This window comes from Sinocyclocheilus grahami, unplaced genomic scaffold, assembly GCF_001515645.1.
Source record: "Sinocyclocheilus grahami isolate Dianchi unplaced genomic scaffold, SAMN03320097.WGS_v1.1 scaffold57.1, whole genome shotgun sequence".
NCBI lineage: Eukaryota > Metazoa > Chordata > Actinopteri > Cypriniformes > Cyprinidae > Sinocyclocheilus > Sinocyclocheilus grahami.
In genome coordinates this window covers 1,448,254-1,470,549 of record NW_015505236.1, presented here as the reverse complement: position 1 = coordinate 1,470,549, position 22,296 = coordinate 1,448,254, and the positions used below count along the sequence as shown (strand labels likewise).

The 22,296-nt window shown below is 35.6% G+C and overlaps 1 protein-coding gene and 1 pseudogene across 3 annotated transcripts in view; both read right to left on the bottom strand.

The window, feature by feature from the left end:
• LOC107584111 (MKL/myocardin-like protein 2) overlaps positions 1-3,588 on the bottom strand; it is a 36,592-nt gene extending 33,004 nt beyond the window's left edge. For all 3 annotated transcript variants that reach the window (XM_016270554.1, XM_016270553.1, XM_016270555.1), the window contains exon 1: positions 3,164-3,588. The gene's annotated coding sequence lies outside the window, so the exon portion shown is untranslated. The remainder of the gene's footprint in view (positions 1-3,163) is intronic.
• A 1,218-nt stretch (positions 3,589-4,806) lies between these two features.
• On the bottom strand, positions 4,807-11,989 carry LOC107584110 (DNA repair endonuclease XPF-like; annotated as a pseudogene).
• Positions 11,990-22,296: the final 10,307 nt, after the last annotated feature.

Below are 22,296 nucleotides of genomic sequence, written 5' to 3'. Positions count from 1 at the left end.
AAATGTTCTGCTCCAGCTTTGTTTGGAACTGTTTTCATTGGTGAATCTGAGAAAGAAAGAAAAACAGACAATATTGTGCCTAAAATGTAACTCACTCAATATTAACTTAAAAATTTAAAATCTAATTTGCAATCACACGCACACTTTAATATTGAGGAAAACGGCACTGTTACATGTGTGTGATATTACTTAACTATATAAATATAAAAATCAAAACCCTATACAGGGATATTTTTGGCTTTCATAACTTGAATTATAGGGGCATTCTAATAGACTTCATCATACAGTGAATGCATTTGGATTTATTTTTTTGGCAAAGTCAGGGACATAGCAAAAAAACTAATTTCTTGTATTTACGATATGAACTACTTCCCTCTGGTAGAAGATATAGAATCCCAATGTGTAAGTTAAATCGATATAAGAATTCCTTTGTACCTGTATCGGTGCAGTTGTACAACAAGAGTTCATCTTGATTTTATTTTCATGATTTTATTTAAAAAAAATTTTATATGTTTATTGTATGTCTGCAGCAACATGTAGTCCATAACAATTTTCCTCTTGAGGACAATAAAGTATACTACTACTACTACTACTACTACTACATAGGCTACTTGATAATGTTAACATTAAAACCGCATGGCCTTAAAACAACAATTATGATATTATTGCAGACGATAACCATCACAAACCCCTACTTGGAAATTTTGGTTGTGTGTACTGTCAATGAAAGGACAAAAACGATGAGAGAATATTCAAAATATCTTCATTTGTGTTCCAAAGATGAGCAGAAGTCTTGCGTTTGGAACAACGGGTGGGTGAGTAAAGTCTGAGTTTTCAGTGACTAATAACCACCACTCAAATATTACAAACCAAAAAACTGCATCAAGCATTGCTAAAACTCATATAAATGGATTATATTTTACAGTATTACCAGTGTAAAATGTCAAGAACACTGTTTAACAACACCGTTAAAAACAACAATAAAATACAGTATATCATGCTTTGATCATTTTAATTGAACCAATATACTGATCAAACATCAGCCACAAAGTGACTTTAATAACTAAACTAGTTCTTGTTTCATATCTGTTGGAATAAGCATTGTTCTAGTAAGGAAATTACAACACTCTTGCTTTTCCTTTAGGAAGGTGTGCCCTCAAGCTCTAGTTCTCCATTCACCCTATTAGCACAATTGCTTCTCCTTCACAGTGGCCAACATTTAATCTGTCTCAAGTGGCTTTAATGTCAGGGATCTGAACCTGATTCTGCTGAGACAGCATACTATGAGCCATGACTAAATACTCTGGAAAATATCAAACCTCAATTAAAAAGCAAACCCAGATGCTTGATCCTTTTCATGTGTCGTGCTGGAAACACAAGCAATGATTTCCATGTGTTCATCAAAGGAGAGTAACAAGGTGGGCTGGCACAAGATAAATGTTTAGTTTACTTCGGCCCAGCACTTGTGCTCAAACTTCCTCAGAGAGGTTAATGACAAACTTTAAGATTAACTTTTTACAAATGGTCCATTAATGATTTCATGTGGGGAATCAATAAAAAGTCTATGTATGTACACTAAAGAATTTGTCCATTATGAAATGTCCCAGTTGCATATAGATATGTACAAATTTAGCATTTTAATGCAGTTGCCAGTGTAAGTCAAGTGAGTTATCAAAAGACATGGTGTAAAATAGGGGTCCTTAACAGGGGGTCCACAATGGAACAACAGGAAGGTCTGCCAACGTTATAAAAAATATTTTTTGAATTAAAATAAAAAAAGTAAAAGTTAATAATCTAAAGTACAGCTAATAATCAGTGTTATTTTAGTATCATTTATAATGCATTAATTAATATATTGAATTAGCTTTTGTTTTATATTTTCAGTTTTTATTTCAAGTTTGTTGTGTACTGTTGTCATCTTATTACTTTCTTTTTTATATTTCTATTTAGCTTTCTTTGTATTTCAGTTTTCATTTTAGTACTTAAGCACTTAAGTCAACTTATTTCATTGCAGTTACTTACAACATTTCTGATTTCCATATGTAGTTTTTCATTTAATATTTACATTACAGTTCATATTCTATTATATTTATGTTATATTCAGCTTAATTTCAGTTAACAAAAACTTTCATAGTTTTAATTAATAATAACAGCTAAATGTGTCATTCTATCTCACAGTAAGTATAATAATTATACAGTATGATACTAAACAAACACACTATTATTGAACATACAACACTCAATTTTATGCAGTATGTCTCTACTAGGTCCTTTGTCTGAAAAAGTTTGAGGACCCCTGGTTATGTAATCAAAACTTAGGGATCATAGTCAATAGCTGAGACTACAGGATACACTTGGTAAAAAAATATATTGATTTCTGTATTTATAAGAAATCTAGATATGTGGATAACATGTGGTCATTGTAAACTATAACTAAATTTGCATGATACCAAAAAATCAAGCAAATAATAGCATGTGAAATCTCGATTTGGTTGCAAACTATACATTTCGAATCAAAAACACATCACAGAGCATTAATCACTACAGAATTTGATTTCTGCCATTCATGACTTGCGGTGGCATGAAGTGGAGATGCCAGGAGTCTAGTCTAAGAGCTTCCCATATAAAGTTACACCTGTGTATGACTCACGAGTTGTTTGAAGACTGCAGATCTATTAGGTTGTTTACACTCATTCACATGGAGTTTCAGTTTCACCAGGAGTCAATGAGACACAAACATGATGCAAAAACTTCCAGTGCGTTTAACCTTTCTGCCATACAGATGCTTAAATCATCAACAGACCCTTCCTCCTCGGCCTACAGTATCTGACACTGAGGGGCTCAACATGTAAACCCGTCTTAGCATAAACATCCTGTGAAACAGCAGTGTTGATCTACAAACATCAACACTCATACAGATAATAGAGTAAGTTAGCATGCTAATAGCCTAACAAGTATCTATTTTTTCGCGACATACAAGTAATGTAAAGCTCATCCGAGAATACTCACTATTTCATGTATGTTTTTATTATAGCGTGTATATCTCGAGTGCACATGACAGTTATGCTCCGTGTTTGTCAATAGCTCAATCTTCACATCAGCAAACAGAGAACTACAGCGCAACACATTAAATCTCTTTTCGCCATTTAATGTCGCTTCTTACCCTGTTCCCTATAGCTGTGTCTAGCTTGCTTGTCGTAGCCGCTTGCTTTAACGCTCCATAACTGTCCTTGATGTGGTCACCCATGTATCCAGGGATTGCTTCTGTTTTTCTTTGGGACTGAAGTTTTTTTTGAGGAAGTGAGATGGCCGATGCTCGTCTGAACTCTGTGACGCAAGCGGTGTTATAGGCTAGTCACCATCGGGGGGCGCCAGTGTTCCGTATGTGTTTTTATAACTTCACTAAAATGTATTTCATTTTAATACAATTACTGTTAATTTACACCGAAATGTTTGAAGGTACAGTTAACGCAAATATATAGATTTTAGTTTTACTTTGACTTCTCAGTCACCATTCACCTTCATTGTAAGTTAAAAGTGAGTCATTATGAAAGTAGTCAAAGAGCAACATGCAGTTTTGGAACAATATCGGGGTGAGTAAATTTTGTGTTGAATACACAGGGATAATTACAGAAATAATTAATTTTATTCATGACAAATTTTTTTTTTTTACTTTTTCTAAAAGTGGAATTTGCCAATGAAAATATTAAATATTAAAATAAGCAAATAACTGCATTTAAATAATCACACAGCAATGTCACTAGTCGTTACAAAATGGAAAGTTTGATTCTAACAAACAAGGTATTTAAAGGGAGGGTTCACTCAAATGAAAATTCTGTCATTAATTACTCACGTCGCTCCAAACCTGTAAGACCTTCGTTCATCTTCGGAACAAAAATTAAGATATTTTTGATGAAATCCGAGAGCTTTCTGACACTACCATAGACAGCAAGGATCCTAACGTAGTAAGGACATCATTAAAATAATCCATGTGACATCAGTTGTTCAATAATTTCACGAAGGTACAAGAATACATGTTGTGCACAAAGAAAACAAAAATAATGACTTTATTCAACAATTCGTCTGCATCATCCTGGCACCATTTTGGAGAGTATCACATACATAAACAATGTATGCAACTTATGTATGCAGATACGTTGTTTACACTTTGATCTGAATGTAAACAACATATCTGCGTACATACGTTGCATACATATGTGATACTCTTCAAAATTGCGCTATAGAGTGAGGCGGAGATGAATTGTTGAATAAAGTCATTATTTTTGCGCACAAAATGTATTCTCGTATTACGGTTGAACCCCTGATGTCACATGGATTATTTTAACGATGTCCTTACTATGTTTCTGGAACTTGATCGTGTTAGGATCTTTGCTGTCTATGGGAGGGTCAGAGAGCTCTCGGATTTCATCAAAAATATCTTAATTTGTGTTCCGAAGATGAACACAAATTAAGGTTTGAAACGGCATGAGGTGCGTACATACGTTGCATACATATGTGATACTCTTCAAAATTGCGCTATAGAGTGAGGCGGAGATGAATTGTTGAATAAAGTCATTATTTTTGCGCACAAAATGTATTCTCGTATTACGGTTGAACCCCTGATGTCACATGGATTATTTTAACGATGTCCTTACTATGTTTCTGGAACTTGATCGTGTTAGGATCTTTGCTGTCTATGGGAGGGTCAGAGAGCTCTCGGATTTCATCAAAAATATCTTAATTTGTGTTCCGAAGATGAACACAAATTAAGGTTTGAAACGGCATGAGGGTGAGTAATTAGAGTAATTAATGACATATTTTTCTTTTTTGGATGAACTATCCCTTTAAATATTAAGAAATACAATAATTCACTCACTGCATTTTACACAACAATTTCATAATAGATATTAATCCCACAATTAACAAACCTGAGATTACGATGCAAATACTTTTCTTTTTTACGATGTCTACTTGTTTTTCTGAACAGGCACCACATCCATTGGATTGTTTAGGAATTCATAAAGCTGCCTGGCGTTGCTACTACTGCCCAATATCTCACTGAGCTTTTCCTGACTAAATGTAATAAGATCAGCCAGACAGGAAGCGTGTTTTATCAGGCTCTTGAAGTTTTTCACATTGACCCCAGGCATACGGAGCAAGAAGTCGTGAGGGCCGGGGTTGTACAAGTCTGCTGATTCCGTCACCGTCTCGGATTCCGCAGTAACGGCCTGAGCTGTAGCAGCATCAGGCTCCGGTCGGCCGTGTTTGAGCTCCTGAAACAGCTCTGCTGTCACATAGGGAGACGGGCACCAGAGCAGCCTCAGGCGAGGGAAATGCAGGGTGAGGAGGGTCAGTTTGGAGGTGACATCACTGGCAGAGATCTCCTGACGAAAGTCACTGCGGGCCACCAGGGAGAAAGGCTTTGCGGGGTCAAACTCGATAAGCAGCACGGGGCGGCGATAGAATCGAGTCATAGAGAGGCACTGTGTGTAGAGACGCCCACTTTGCAGGGAACCAATGAGGTCACTGACACTTTTGCGCTCCACGCAGATCTCTGAAGTCAATATGTAGTCGCCAACCTCTAAGGTGACGGGTTCAGTGTCGAGACCCCGTTGATGCAGAAGGGAAGGAAGCTCACTGCGGAACTCCCGCATGTCAACTATGATTCGCTGAGGCTCTTTAACCTCTTCACGACCCCCTAATTGAACATATCAACCATTATTCAGCACATTACATGTTGAACTGGCAAAATCATATTGTATGAATATGTCAGGAATAACAATGAATGTTTACCTGCTTTGCGGGTGTTGGTGGCGGCATTGGCAGGTTCCTGACTGCGGACAAGATCTAGGTTGGTGTCTTCCCTACCCTCTCTCTCTTCTGGCACAACCATGCTGGCCTTTTCCCTATTTTAAAAACAAAAAAGCAGTTTCACAAAAAGATAATGCAGTTGAACTCAGATAAATAGGAAATATTGAGCTAACCTTATGAGGTACTCGAATGCTTGTTTTTCTTTGCTCAAGACTGTAAGATACCTCTGTTCTTCTGTCGAGCCTCCATATATAAGAAAATACACACTAAACACAAGGGGAAAACAATCAGGAAAGTTAAATATATTATATCAAATCTAAATAAGGATTTTTTTACTAAATAAGTTTAATTATTCATATAAGAATATATTTTATTTACTGAAGATGTATTCAATTCAAAAGTCACATTATAAAAACATTTATGTTATAAAATATATGTGTCTAATGAATGCTGTTCTTTTGAACATTCTATTCATCAAAGAATCTTGTAAAAAATATACAGTGGGGCAAAAAAGTATTTAGTCAGCCACCAATTGTGCAAGTTCTCTCACTTATTCCTCTTCAGCCATCCTTCCTTCATCTTCACTGTTTCCAATTAGGTCCTTTTCAGTTCCATCTTCCTGCCTTTCCATCTGAGAGACTCTTGGCGGTCTCTCATTCTTTGTTCGTCTCTTTGAGTTGATTTTGGTTTTTTTAGGCCGCCCATTTTTCCCTTTGCTCTTAGTGGAGTCCTTCTTGGGCCAGCCTTTGTCAAGCTTCAGTAAATCAGGCTGAGGATCTTCTTTTCCAATGGTGCGTGAATAAAGGCGATTCAGTAGGTGCTCTGCTCCTTTTTGGATATATTCTTTCAGCTGAGCGCATGTTCTGTCATCACTGGCGCATATCAACACACGGCCTGGTGTACAGACCACACATTTAACTTGACGCTTTGCATATGAATGGTTATAATGACACACTTTACTGTTAAATGATTTTACCTGGTTCATGCTCAGAGTTGCTGTTTTCTTTCTCAATCTCCCGTAGCACCTCTGTTAGAGCTTTCCATTTAGGATTTTTCTCAAGCACAAGCTCTCTTATTGGAGGGGCTAATTTTATACATAAATAGAAAAGACGATACTAGTATGCACGTGTATTAAAAATCTGAAACAAAGGATGTAAACACCTTTTAGAAGAAACACTACACATCAAACATATTGTACCTAGGGCACTTTGTTTCTGGTCAGTCTCTCCAACTTTAAGTTTCTTCTTTGACTCCTGAATGCGATACACGCGACTGCGAGCATTTACAAACATTGATGTGCTTGAGTCCAAGAATAACCAACCTGATTCAGAACAGGAGAAAAAAAAGAATCAGGTGGCCTTTACAGACAATAATTTGCTCCATCTCTGAAGAATTCAAATAGAGCAACAGATAAGCGACTGTACCTGAATTACTACCGAAACTTTTCTGGCTGGTTCTCAAAGACTCCAGCAGATTGAGGAAGGTGACACAGTCGTACTGAGTGAGGTAGAGAAGAAGGGTTCTTAAAATCTTCAGGTCCTGAACGAGAGATTTGGTCCTGGACCCCAGCTGATGCCACAGTGGGTCAAGATAATGACGAATTGTCTTCATTTGAAAAAAAAAAATCATGGTCAGCAACTCACAATTTATTTAATTTATCTTTCTTTTTTGTTTTTTTTTTGCTTTTTGATTTAAATTGTTCTGAAATAATTTCTCATTTATATTTGCCTCAGCAATACAGCACTTTTTAAAAATTAAAATGCCCCTATTATGGGTTATGAAAGGTTTATATTTTGGTTTTGGGAGTCCCCAACATTAGGTTGACATGCATGCAAGGTCAAAAACACTTTTTTTTGTCTTATAATATGCATTTATTTTTACCTTACTTGCTCAACGACTCCCAAACGATTCACTCAACGATTAATTTTTCCAAACCCCTCCTTTGCGTGACGCTAATCTGCTGTGATTGGTCCGATTGGCGATTGGTCATTTAATTTTTATCTGGAAGATAAATTCTTCAAACAGTGGTACAAGAGGATGTGGTACTGGTTCTTCAAGAGTCACTCTCAACTTATCTGCCTATAAAGCCTATATATATATATATATAAATCAGTCTTCAAGTATTTTACTACACTTCAGTCTGTAATTCTTATTAAGTAGGGGTCATTTTTTTAGGATTCTATACTTAACCTAAGTCTCTGAGAACCTGGCATACTTCTGGAGACTCCAGGTAGGTTGCAGTTCTGGAAAATGGTGGTGCTGGAGACTAAATGGTTCCTGGTGATTTCACACCTAATTCTTCACCTTAATTACTAATTATTTTGCAGTTAACATGCATCTTTTCTTCTCCACATGTTTTTGACTGACCTTGCTGACCCACTGAGCATTTTGCTGTCCAATGGTTATGCATTAACTTTGCAATTTCTAGTATTGTATTAGTTTTTAATATTTCTCATGGGCATTTAATAATTTTTGACTTTCAGTCTGAGTTTAATCTCTTTTTTGGCTAATTTTATCTGTAAAAGAAAATCTGCTTAATAATTATGCACACCTGAATATAAGACATTTTTCACTTCCAGCCTTCATGAATAATTATATATCAATTATAAATTATTAAATACAAGATTAATAGTAGTTATTAAGATTGATGCCATTTGGAATTGGTCAAATGTGCTTGGAACGAAATATGATCAGAATATCAACTTGCATAATAATTATTCATGCACTGAATTTTTCCTCTTCTGCTGTCGAGGTAATACAAGGAATTTTGTGATTGGTTGTCAAGGCAGCCAATCAGAATTTAGCAGCCTCATCTCTTGATTGGCTGGAATTATGGCATATTGTAACGCTGGGTTGTGTTGAGCAAGCAAGCTGTTGGCATTTAGAGAGCACTGAGGGCGGGCATCAAGGGAGCAAGCTAGTGAAATGTTGCACGCACAAAAAAGAGGGGGTCTGCACACATCAAAAAACGTATTTTAAATGCAAAATTGATTTTTGTGCCCTCTTTCTTTGCGAGACAAACATTTTCTCCACAAAACTCAAAATATGATTTCGCGTGCAGAATTGTGGCAGAGATGTAATCCCATACACTTTCAGATTTAAAACTTTGCAGGATGTTTTCATTCACTTAGAGCTGTGTTACACAATGCATGAAAGGTAATTTTCAAAAAAATCCATAATAGGGGCTCGTTATTATAAAAATAAATACAATTATTTATAACTATTATTTAATACAATTATCATTTAGAATATTTTTATCACTATTATAAAATATATAATGTAATTATTATGATTACTGCATTTAAAATAATAATGATAATACTAGTAATAATAACAATTTGTTTTTATTATTGTGATTTTTTTTTACATAGTACAGTACAATGAATAAGTGGAAGTGTCCACTGTGATTTTCATAAAAATAAATAAACACTATTAAAATAAATAAAAAATTAATTTATTTATATAATAGTATTATGTTTTATTTATATTATATATAAAACAAATATATTATACATATTTATATTGTATTATTAGCCACACTTTATTTTAAGGTCCAATTCTCGCTATTAACAAACAATTAACTACGACTTTTGCCTCAAACTCCTAATTTGCTGCTTATTAACCATTAGTAAGGTAGTAGTTAAGTTTAGGTATTGGGTAGGATTAGAGATGTAGAATATGGTCATGCAGAATATGTGAATATATAAGTACTAATAAACAGTCAATATGGTAGTAATAACCATAGTTAATTTAAGATCAAAATCTAAGGTCACAGAGTAGAAAATAAACAAATAAAATAATTAAAGTTATATTGTGAAATATGAAACGCAGTATTATTATTTATTATTATTGTATGTTGTTAAAAAACATTTTTTTGTGGTATAGTGATTTTTTCCCCTTCATGTACAGTATTATCAATAGCACTATGAAATGTCTTTTCTCACTTTCTCAAAGGAAGTGCCCAGGCTGTTCTCCAGAGAGAGGTCTTCTGCTTCCAGAGTGGGATTGTAGCGCTTCAGCTCTTTCAAGCAGGCGTTCATGATGTCCAGAATAGAGCTCTGAATGGCTCTCATCGCTGGAGTCAGAGACACATGCAGCTCCACCACATCCGGCTTGTGTTTGTCCAGCGTTGTGTTTACTGATGCTTGAAATCTAGCAGATAAAGCGTTGCAAATACACCTGATTTATAAACAACATTCACCTACAAAAATCATAAATACTCAAGAGTAAAACAAAAATAAAATATCATACCTTGGCCAAAGAAAGAGCTTCTTCACAAACAGGTTTCTCATGACACGCTCGACTTTACAGAAGCCAGAAGAGAAGGACGTGGCTTTGTCCGTAAAGGCCTTGATGAACCCGGTCTTGTTTTTCTGCCGATAAAGTCTCAGAATGAAAGCCTCCTGACAAGACTCAATGATACTATGCGCACGATACACCAGGATTCCTGTTCAAATATGCATTAAGACAATTTAGTCCAGCAACACATTATTGAAAAATGTCTGTATAGCTCAGTTGTTTTCCCAACAGCCTTCCACTGACCTGTTATGAGGTGAGCAGGAATTCGGTCTGTAAGGAAGTCCACCACTAGGATGCGGCTGGTCACAAAGAGAACTCCTCCTTTAGTGTACACATTATATCTTTCATTATTATGCACATCACTGGTCACAGTCCGGGGAAGATGACTCACCCCTTCAGCACGGAGCTGCTCTGTAAAATACTCCTTCAACAGGCACACACATTCATCATTATTATTGAATCACTTTATCCCTATAAAGACTACTATATCATATATGATACATGAATGTCAAAGGCCTCTAAATTATCAATATGATCAAAACTTTTTACTTTTTTTTTTTAAGTAAAATATAATTCTAAAAATGTCCACCTTCAGGTCACTGTTCACGTGTTTAAAAAAAAAAAAAAATTTTTATAAGGTAGGCATTACCTTAGATATTATTTGAAATATTTCAAGATAAACATTTATTGGACTGAAGTAACTTACTTGAGTATCCATATTTTATTTATTTATTTAGAAAAATAATTTAAAATGCAAGGAACGCTTATTTGCATCTCAGATTCATCAATGCCTTGCATTTAATTATTTCTTGCCCCCCCCCCCCCAATTAAAACTACAGAGCTTGGCCATGAAACTAAGCATTTTAATATAATCTTATGTATTATTAATACATATTATTTAGAGATATAGAGTGATAAATGATATTTACAAGCATTTTATGTAAGTAGACCACTATATTGATTAATATTACAATCTATCAAAATTGCATCTAACCTTTTGGCCTTATAAATAACACCACCTGAACCAAATTGCATATTTTTGCTGTTTGGGCATCTGAAAAAAAAACATATCATATTCTCACTTCTCATTATAAATATTTTGTCTAAAGGTTCAATAAACTGTTCCGTTTCAAAAGATTCAGATTTGTTATTTTATATGTCAGGCTTTACAGGCTTAAGCATAACAATGCAATGCATATAATGAAAATGTTCGTGCATGGTGTAGATTCTGTAACTTTTATAGCCTTTCAATCAGGTTTACAATTTTGTATCACTTTTTAGGTCCTTTGCACTTCACATGACCATATACAAGCGACATGCATAATAATTATACCAGAATTAGCTAAATGTAAAATACATGAGATGTAACGTTATGTCAACGAACGCTGTCCTCTCTTACTGTATATCAGTTGCAGTATAACAGGATAAATCAGCCTGACCCACCTGTTCAGGAGTGGTTGTGTTTAACAGGAGCACCAGGCTGCCCTCCTCTGAATACACTCTCATGAAGTGTAAGAGAATGCGGTCGATCCCGAGCCCCTCAGCTGTGACCAGCAGTCCGTCTGTGCTGAACAAACTCAGAAACATCTCCGTCTCATACTCCAGCAGCGGGCTCGCCATCTTTACCAGCGACTGACTGAAATAATCATCTAGATGTATGTGCTGAAATAAGGCTAACGTTACTGGTTCATTGAGTCTGCTTTGCTGGATGAGTTGTTCTACTGCCTTTTACCAGGACGAACTAAAGAATTACCCTTAATGTCTATTTTTTGCCGGTAGTGCACACAAAATCACAGAACTGAGCAAAACCTATTTTGTTTAAGCTATATCATATTCCTTCACATTACACAAGTTTTACTCGCCTTCGTTACCGTTTCAAAAAGGCGTGTTGTGTCACGTGACGTCACGGAGTTTAGAACATTAATTTCTATTGGCGCCACCTGCTGCACTGGAGGTACAACACAAACAGCCCAAGCAACCGCACTTTCAGCAGTAATTTCGTAATTTTCGTTCAGTACTTCACATAAAGTGTACTCCTACTCCATGCATGAACGTTAAACACGTGTGCATGAAGAGAAACACTTAAGTTGCTTATAGCTTCCTGTTTTTACAAAAAACACAGATTTTTTTTTTTAACTCTTGGATTTTATTTTTAAACTTCAGTGGCTAAACTGCTATCGTGTATGGAAGCCCATTATTGCCACATGAAAGAAAAAAAACTAAATTATACAATTTTCCTCATTTTCATAATTCAGAGGGAGGTCAAAATGATGAGATAGGCTACTAAGTCATAAAGAGATAAAAAGTCAAAATTGTGACATATTAAATCATCATTATGAGATGAAGTGGAAAATATTCGATAAAAAAATGAAATTATGATATCATAATTAGCCTATGACTTTCATCTAGAATTTCAGCTTACTTTTATGTTAGCCTATAATTTTCATGCCTTATGTTTCTTATAAATAGTCTTCTATCCCATCAATTCTCCACATGTGTTTATAGTTAGTAGGCTGTTTATTGTATTTCTCACTACAGGCTAAAAATCTATCCAGTAAATAGCATAATATTTTAGCACAGTTCAGTTGGGTATTGTACATTGTTCTGTATATTGCTCATATTGCACACAGTAACACACTCATATCACACCTACACAAACACTCATATATTTATTTAAACTGTACGTACAACATTTACCACAAACCTATTCTATTCTATTGTATTCCATTCTATTGTATTCTATTCTATTCTGTGCAGAAGGCTGCAGAAACCATGAATCACTATGAGTGTGTGCATTGCTACTTAGTGTCCTTGAGAGAGCAGTAGAGCACTTCTGTGGGGAGTGCTGCTGAAGGAGTGTTTATCAATGTGTAAGTGGGGCATGCTTAAAAATAAATAGGAAATGGATTTAAAGAGCTATTATGAAGAATACAACATGTACAAGGATGTTTTTATGCATAATATTTTTTCTTCTTTTTTTGCATTTAGAGAAAATAGAGAGAAAAACATTTTCATATTGCTATCAACATAATTATACAAAAATATTCTGTAGCAAATGCACAAAATCTATGCAAACAGATGAATTAGTTGGAAACTCACCATATCAAACAGCTACAGTTGTTTTCAGGATTCCATGCCTCTAGGACACATTTATGAATGTGATATGTATAACTGCTATACAACACTGCTGTTTAAACCCAAACCAGCTTATATATGCACAGCACACTATCCATTCTTTAAATGTAAAGGTCTTACAGCACTTTAGCTTTTAATATAGACACCTTGTCAAGAAGTGAAATAGTGGGTTCCAGGTCTGCATCTCTCAAGGTTATGTTCAAAAATCTTAAGTGCATTATTCTGTCGCTCTGATGCTTTCATTATTTATTTTGCTTATTTGCTAAAAATGAATAGAAAGGGAAAAAACATATACAGAGTGTATCTCAGGAAGCCTTAACTCATCAAGTAGTCCGGTTTCTTGTTTGAAATTAAGCGCAAGTTACCTCGAATAACATGAAAGAGCACCCCTTGTTCATTCATTGTATCTGTGACTGAAAGGGAACAAAAAAAGTCGAGAGACCTGCTGTTCAGAGAGCTTGCTTTGGTTTTTTGAGGTCGCGCTCTGACTAAGCACTTGAGGAGAGGAAGCCCTATAATGGTGGAAGTAAAAGAAAGCAGGATGAACCTTTTATTCCGCCTGGTTCAAAGTTTAATATGAGTCTTTCTCAAACATCACCATGTCAGGAAGGATAAGGCTAGAGGGAGATCTAGAAGAAGCAAACAAACACTCGTCCCAAGCAGTAGTGGAGCATTGCAGTGACTGGGCATGTCAAGAAGCATATGAAATTAATCGAGGCAGGAAAAGGCACCAGCTCAAAGAGCAGCTGGATTTTAGCAATCTTTTCAAAGGGTGACAGGAGGTGCGCTGCTTAAACAGCATTATGTCAATGACTCATTAAAACAAGTCCAAATGTTCAACTCACTGTAAACGGCTCCTGCTCTGCCTCTTTAACCCGGTGAAGGCAGACATGAAATAACATGAAAGTCTTTTTTTTATTTTTATGGAACACATTATTGAACCTTTTTTTATTTTTTTGAGTATCATATTTTTTGGTTGTAGTATGATATAAGAGAATATGAAGCTCATACCTGAGAAGGGAAAACACCTTAGTTTTATTTTTAGAGGACCAAACTGAGCAAAAGTATGTGATTTGGTGCAGTCTCTGATATTTATATATCCAAAAAATATATATAATTAATTAATTGTAATGTAAATCTATGAAATCTTTACAACAGTATAGCAGACTACATACACAAAATGGATTTAAATATCAGTTGTCACTGTATCTCAAAATAATATGGTAATAAGATCATATTTAGGATGTTTAGTTTTACGATCAATGTTCTGTAGTTTTTATCATGGGTCCAAACATAATGTAATGCAATACCACCATGATTATGAGATGTGCAAATAAACGTTGCTCAAAAGCCTGATGTATCATATTTGACACTCACATTTTAACATGATTTAAAAAAAAATTACTGTATATGGATAGTCAAGTACACCTACTAGTCCAGTTTTCATCTTGAAATATTACTATAACAATATAAAGTTTATTCTGTTTACCACAACCTAAAGGGGGACATTTTTAGAATTAAACTAAAAGGCCTTTTACTTGCTAAAAAAAGTATAAATTAACAGATGATAGAAAGTATGATTGTGTAAAACAGGCTTTTCAGCAAGTTTTGATCATGTTGATAATTTTGAGTCCTTAGAAATTTACGTCATCCGCTTGAACGCCACTCTCTTGTGAACGACAGTTACGACAGTTAGCAAAAGCTATAGAGATTACGGTTTGTAAAGGTTTAAATATGGATATTTTTCTTACACAAACGCATCGATTCACTACAGGAGGCCTTTTATTAACCTCCAGGAGCCACGTGGAGTACTTTTTTGATGGATTTATGCACTTTATTGGACTTCTATTGGACTATTGAATCTCAACAGCTATTCACTGCCATTATAAAGCTTGGAAGAGCCAGGACATTTTTTAAATATAACTCTGAAAGAAGAAACTCAGATGGCTTGAGGTAATTTGGTAATTATCATTTTTGTGTATTAACTATCCCTTTAAGGGATCGTTCATTCTGTCATCAGTTCATGTTGCACCAAACATGTATGACTTTCTTTTTTCTGATAAAGATATAAGACAATATTTTGAAGAATGTTGTCGTTAAATTTCTTTATAAGGACACATTTTCAAAAAATCTTGTTTCGCAGAAAAAAGTCATACAGGTTTGGAATGACACGAGGGTGAATAAATGATGACAGACTTTTCATTTTTGGTTGAACTATCACTTTAAAGCAGCACTATGTAACTTTTGGCGCTCTAGCGGTTAATAAACAGAACTGCACACATCCCGCGGAAGAACATTCCAACCGGAGCTACTTCTCTAAGTTTATGTCTATGGCGATTCACGCAGGTATGTGTTACTCCGCAGCGGTGACGACCCGAATAGGCTACAATAATCCAAATATAAGTACTTATTATAAGTGTACCGTAGTGATTCGGAATAGGACAAAAACGCGGTTTGGAAGATGAATTCATGATGTGCTCATTATATACATTTAGCCAATTTTTAACACAGAAAAAGTTATAGTGCTGCTTTAAAGGAGCTTTTTTAAAGATCATTATTTTGTGTATTTGGTGTAACAGAATATGTTGAAACACACTTAAGTGTTCAGGTGTGCGGTCACATGTTGAAAGAGTGAGGTTTTGGAGAGATTGTGAGTTAGTTGAAGAGATACAGCACAGCAAGGCAGAGCCTACCACAAATTTGATTAAAGTCACCAAGGTACATGACTAACATTGCAGGATATTTGGTTTGCAAACACCAAATTAAGTTACAGTGAGAAAAGTGTAAGCCTGATGAAGTAAACTCAAAAACCACTGAGGGAACATTCTTGTGGGAATTTAAAGCTTCAAAGATACAAAATAAACTGGCTAGTTACATGATAAATGATCTTTCAGTAATACAAAGTGTTTGGGGAAAATCACAGTTGCGACTTCACTGCGGTCTCATATTTAAAATGCACTGCTGTGAGTCACCAGAAAATGCATTTCAACAGAACAAATAACAGTAAATACTTTGCGGTTGAAAGTGAAAACACATTTCCAGTGGCGGCTCCTGGGTTTTAAAATAGAGGAGGCACACTAATTGTATTGGTCTGGGATCCCTGCCGATTATTATTATTATTGCTTAACCACTTTAAAATGGCTTTTTGGTTGCTTTTAGTCAGAAAACGTAAAGAAAACGACATACATGCAACAAGATAATATAATTTCACTTACCTGGCCTATCACTTGAAGCAAACATCCATCCCTTCTTAAAAGTCTGTGTTAAAAGAGAGCTGGCTGTTGAACCATTTAATTAAGCCGACTGCTGTAACTTTAGCCTATATCCAGCTTAAGCTGTTTTCCCTAAATTTGTATATATACGGTTTGAATGACAGCTTGGTGAATCTGTTGGCATTCAATATGGCTACTCATCATAAGTACTTGGTACATTATCAGCGCAGCGGGAGACGTTCAAACTAATAGCACATAATTTACATCTCTATGATGATTGGTTGATTATCAGAAGGGAGGCTAGCCTCCCTTATGAGGTTTCTTTTCTCAACACTCCTCAGCGCTGAAAGGGAACACTCGATGGTGATTGGCTAATTTTTTTTTACCAACGGAGGCACGAGAGCTCCGCGCTCCCCTGGCCTCCCCCTCCCCTTTTTATTAACTTTTTATAAAATTTTATTAACATTAAATCGTCCTCCTCCCTTTTCTCACCTTAAAATTATGGGGAGGCTGTGCCTCCCCTGCCTCCCCCGATGAGCCGCCACTGCACATTTCATATTTTACGAAATTACAACAGCTGCTCCATTTGATCAGACAGTTTTTGTGCCAATGAATTTAAAAATGGAGCTCTTATTGTTGAAACCGAACTGCAGTGTGGATGATAAGTCTAAAGGTGCTTTTAAAAGTATTAGCCCCATTTTGCAATTCTCTTTAATCCAAATATTAATATCATGTGTAATATTCTAATTGATGCAGAGGATGAAAATCAAGGCTGTGAGGAAATGTGGTGGCCGATTATCTGCATTAGCATTCTTACTGGATGTTAAAAGAACCAGTTAAAAAGGAAGGATGCTCACGTACGATGTAGCTTTCTGCAAGTCATTTCTATGCTAAAAATGAGTTGAAATTCTAATTAAAGAAACAAAAGAGGCATAAACAAGACAAGATCATATGTGAGGTCACACAATCCATGGCATTATGTATGAGAAGCACTTTTTTTTTTTAATGAAGCATCTCAATCCATCTAAAATGACTAGGGTTTTCTAGTCTTATTTAGACAGGTATTTATAGGCCAAGTCATTTTGCAATGCTAATGAGGCATCTTAATGATGTAGTGTGTGTCTGCGTCTTTTTGCTAATGTGCCCTCCACCTCACTGCATACTGAAAATGACTGTTACAGTCCAACTGCACTAAAATAGCTTGCGCAGATGGGCAGACTGTACAGCAATCTGTCAAAGTCTGTGTGAGGGTTGACTGACAACCTCAAGTGTTGGCTTGTGGAAAGTTCTTGCTTCAGAAACTTTTGGACCCTTTATTTTTTTATTGGAAAAGCGGGAAATTCAGGCGTGGGTTGGCTGAATGGAAATGCTCATGGATGGCCTTTACCAGGTTTTAAGCCGCCTTTTCATTAACTCCGACATGTGCATAGTTTAGTGGCAAGAATTTAATACTGAGTGACATACGTTTTAGATCAAATAATTGTGAACTCTGGTTTTGTGCTGCCAACACAAACAGTTTAAAATAAAGCATTAGTATAACTGTTGTTGCAACTCACAGTTTGTGTTTCATTCCTGAATGAACCAGCATTTTTCAATAAAACATTTAAGTGAATAATTCAGTCACTCATATTACTCATTAGACACTCACTGTATCCCTATACCCACAAAAAAAGAAAAGGTGCAAAAATGTCACTGGGTCGGTATCCTTTCAAAAGGTGCTAATATGTATAATTTAGCAGTAAATAAGGTACAAAGATGTACCTTTTAGCTTTTGCATCTTGTATTGCGTATTGTGAGGGTGTACAGTTTTTCTGAGATTGTAAATGAATCAATATTTTTGAATGAATCTGAGTGAATTAATCAGTGATTCGCTCATAAAGACAGTCACAAATCAATGTTTAGAATGAATTAGTTGAATGAATAACTCATAAAACATGCACTTGACGCCACCTTCTGCCGTGTAGATATAACCTGCAGAAAAACTCACAGAAAAATACCCCATCACAGATTCAGACAAACTGATTTATTTAATATTAAATTAAATTCTGCCCACTTTTCTGATTGGTCTAGTATTCCGTAATTAACTGTTGAATAAAGGATAGTTTACACTTCAATAGCAGCTAAGATAAAGCCAGTTTTGGATGTTCGGCAGGTGGTTATTATTGGTGGTTTATATGTCAGGCTGTTGATGCCCTGTGATTTACTCAGTGTAGGAGTTCATTCTGCTGTGTGAAGAAAACCAACCTGCTAAATGTCAGATGTCCTCCTGTTCCAAGACTGAATTCATCTACTGTGCTATGCTGCCTGTCCATGTGAGAATCAACCGAGATGGGCAAGAAAAACTATGCTTTACAAACAGACCAATGGCTTATTTCTATAAGAAACCTAAATTTATATAAAAGAAACATGTGTATCTCTTTACAGCTGACTTACTGTGACATATCCAAATTATCAATGTAAGAACAGAGGCCATTACTACGGTGTAGTCACTGACCTGTACAAATCGTATTATGTTGTACATCCTTGAGTACTGCATGCTATCTTAGAGTGACATGCTGATTACTTGCCCTCTGGCTTGAGATCAAAACAAAAAGCACAGGAAGATGCTTTCAATATACATGAGCTGCTGCAGGAAGAAGCTGGAGAGACAATAAGGGACATCTTATGTCTAGGTTCACTGAGTCAGGTCTGTGCAGTGAGCTGCAATGGGAAAGATTGTTTTGTGTAATTGAGGAAAAATTGGTGTGGTATTTTTTTTTCTGTCACTGATTCGTTTAGTGATTTCATTTGATGCTGTCACTTTAGTTATCTTGACTGTAGTTAAATATCATTATAAAAATCATCATACCTTGAACCATACCAGTTGAAACATTGGTGTGGTATTATTTTGTATCGCTGATTCATAACTGCATTTCTTTTTGCCATTTGATGTTGTCACTCGAATGATCTTGATTGTATTTGTGCCATTTATATATCATTACAAAGAATATTTCTGCTTTTTAAATAAAATAAGTTAAAAAAGTTTTTATTTCCAATATTTTCCTTATAGTCGTTTCAAGTCTGATTCAAACCGCTGAATGTGAATCTTTTTGACTGTCTGATTAAAAACACACAAACACAAAGTTTTTCTAACTGTTGTCAGTGGCGACTAGATTTTAAATGATTCCTGCAAATTTATTTTTGGTCATATTTGTTTGAATTTTATTTGCAGTCTGGAGCCCTGAATTTATAACCAAAAGAACTTTAAATGAAAAGCTAATTTGTAAAAACAGAGACAAAGAGACAAAGCATTACATTTTTCAGTTTAACCAGCTCTCATTTGAAGTATAATACAAAAATACGACCATGTATAAAATTCAAAATCTAATTTAATTCTATTAAACCTTGAAATAACCAAAGTTATAAGATTCTGAAAAAATTAAATAAAGAAATATAATATAAAAAGTGTATGAAATGTTTCAGATTCTACACTTACTGTAGATTCCTAAGTCATTAATCCAAAACAATCTCCAGTACAATAAGGTTTCATTTGTTAACATTATTAACCACATTAGATAAGAAATAACAATGACCAATACTTCTACAGCATTTATTAGTCTTGGTTAATGTTAATTTCAACGTTTATTAATATTTTTTTAATCAAAAGCTGAACTCACATGAACAATGAACAGATGTATTTTTAACATTAATAAAGGTTAATAAATGTTATGAAATTGTATTGCTCACTGCTAGTGCATGTTAGTTAACAAATGGGACCTTACTGTAAAGTTTTACTGTAAATTTGCAACATTGATCATGTGAACGCCTCTGTACAGGACGTTAAGTCATTCAGATCTTCATGCAGCTTGAGTGCAACCACCATTAAAGCAAAAGGGGCACAAATCAAATACTGGAATATTCTGACAATTCTGTTAATTTCTCAGTTAAGCTTTCCACTCATAATTTATAATGAAAACTTTTGAACCCCTCTGAATGATCATAGCATTAGACATTACCAGGGGTGTGGACTCGAGTAGCACGACTCCAGACTTGACTCGGACTCGAGTCCCAAATTTGATGACTTGCGACTCGACTCGACATAATTAAAGAAGACTTGAGACTCGACTTAGAGTTTGACAGCAAGGACTCGAGACTTGACTTGGACTTGGGCCCTGTGACTCGGAAAGACTTTATGATCAGATCAAAGTCGTTATAGACGCGTCCCTGCAGCATGCTTGCGCTTGACTGGCAATAAGCCAGAGACTGCGTTCAGGGAGTGCTGGATAGGCTAGTATAAATTACGACAAAAGAACAGAAATCAAATTTAAAAAAAATTACATCCCAGATAGCACATGTACGTCTGCAAGATGTCTGTTAAAGATCTCTTGATCTGGAAAGCATCTGCTTTGGACAAACATCTGACAGACGTCTTTCAGATGTCAGTTTTATACATTCTAAATCATAAACATCTTAAAGACATCTAATAGACGTCTATTTGACATCTAAAAGGAAACGTCCTATAGACGTATTGCAGATGAGCAAACTCTCTAAAAAATACATCTTGCAGATGGAAATGCAGACGTCAAATAGATGTCTCCGAGATGTATGTGTGCTATCAGGGATGATTCGTCTAGTAGCGATCTCCGCTCGTGAAAAGCGCTGCCCTGTCCGTTTGATCACTCGACTGGTGCTCGCCTCATCATCACCGTGACCGCTGCTGTTAAATATTCCTCACTTCTTTTGTTTGTCCGACACCGAGGTGCACCACGAGTGACGGGTCCGCATCCCACCACGACCCTCACACTCTGCTAACTCCATGTGCTTTCATTTTCATTTGTATTTGTAATAAACACCTCTCTGAGACCTGTTTTTGTCAGATAACTGCATGTGCATTTTTTCTAAACCTCCATTAACCCTTAAATGCATGAATGTTTTGTCAATCATTATTAGCCTACATATTCTGGTCTTTAGCGACCCGGACCTATATATATATATATATATATATAAAATTATTTTGTCTTTGTTACTCTTCGTTATAAAGAATGGTAGCAAAGCATTTTTTAATGATTGTCTTCATGAGTTTGTCTGCATCCATGTTGCATGTTTCCTCTCACTTGCAATGTATACTTGCAGTTATTTCTTTGAGTTCTTTCAAAGCAGTTCTTTCTGCGTTTCCACTTCCACATATTTTTAAATCTGTTTGATTGAGGTTCCAAATAATGTCTCATTGGCTTAGATATAACACCTAGAAGCATATAGCTATTCTTATGCACACATGCAAAGTATGTTGCAGCTGTTATTTCTATGAAATTATGTTGTCTTTGCTATTCTGTTACTAATAAAATCGTTTTTTTCACTGCTTATCGTATTTTGGCACAATCCCTAAATTGAATTTGAGTAGTTTTAATAAGGGCACCCATCTCACATGAAATTGAACTATGTCAAACATATTCTACCTGCCTTTCTGATATAAATTACTATGAATTTGATATGGTAATTAATACTGAGACACTAATTTGGGCAAAAAGCACTAATGACTTGTTTAAGACTTGAATCTTAAAGCTGAGGACTTGCAACTCGACTTAGACTTGCCTGTCTTGACTCGGGACTTGACTTGAATACACATAAATATTACATGGAAAGATACAGAGAAAACCGGAAAATATCCAGTTTAATTTGTGCATGTACAGTATGACACCGTTGAGGAAGCTACGAGGTCACAGTCTGCATTCAGACCAGAGCTTGGACATTTTAAGATGACTTTCTTGCTGCATGCACGCCGCCAAATTCGTTCAGTCACACCTGGCTGTTTTTGGGAGCTTCTAAGTGTGAGATGAGGTCAGCAATTATGTTTTTGGTG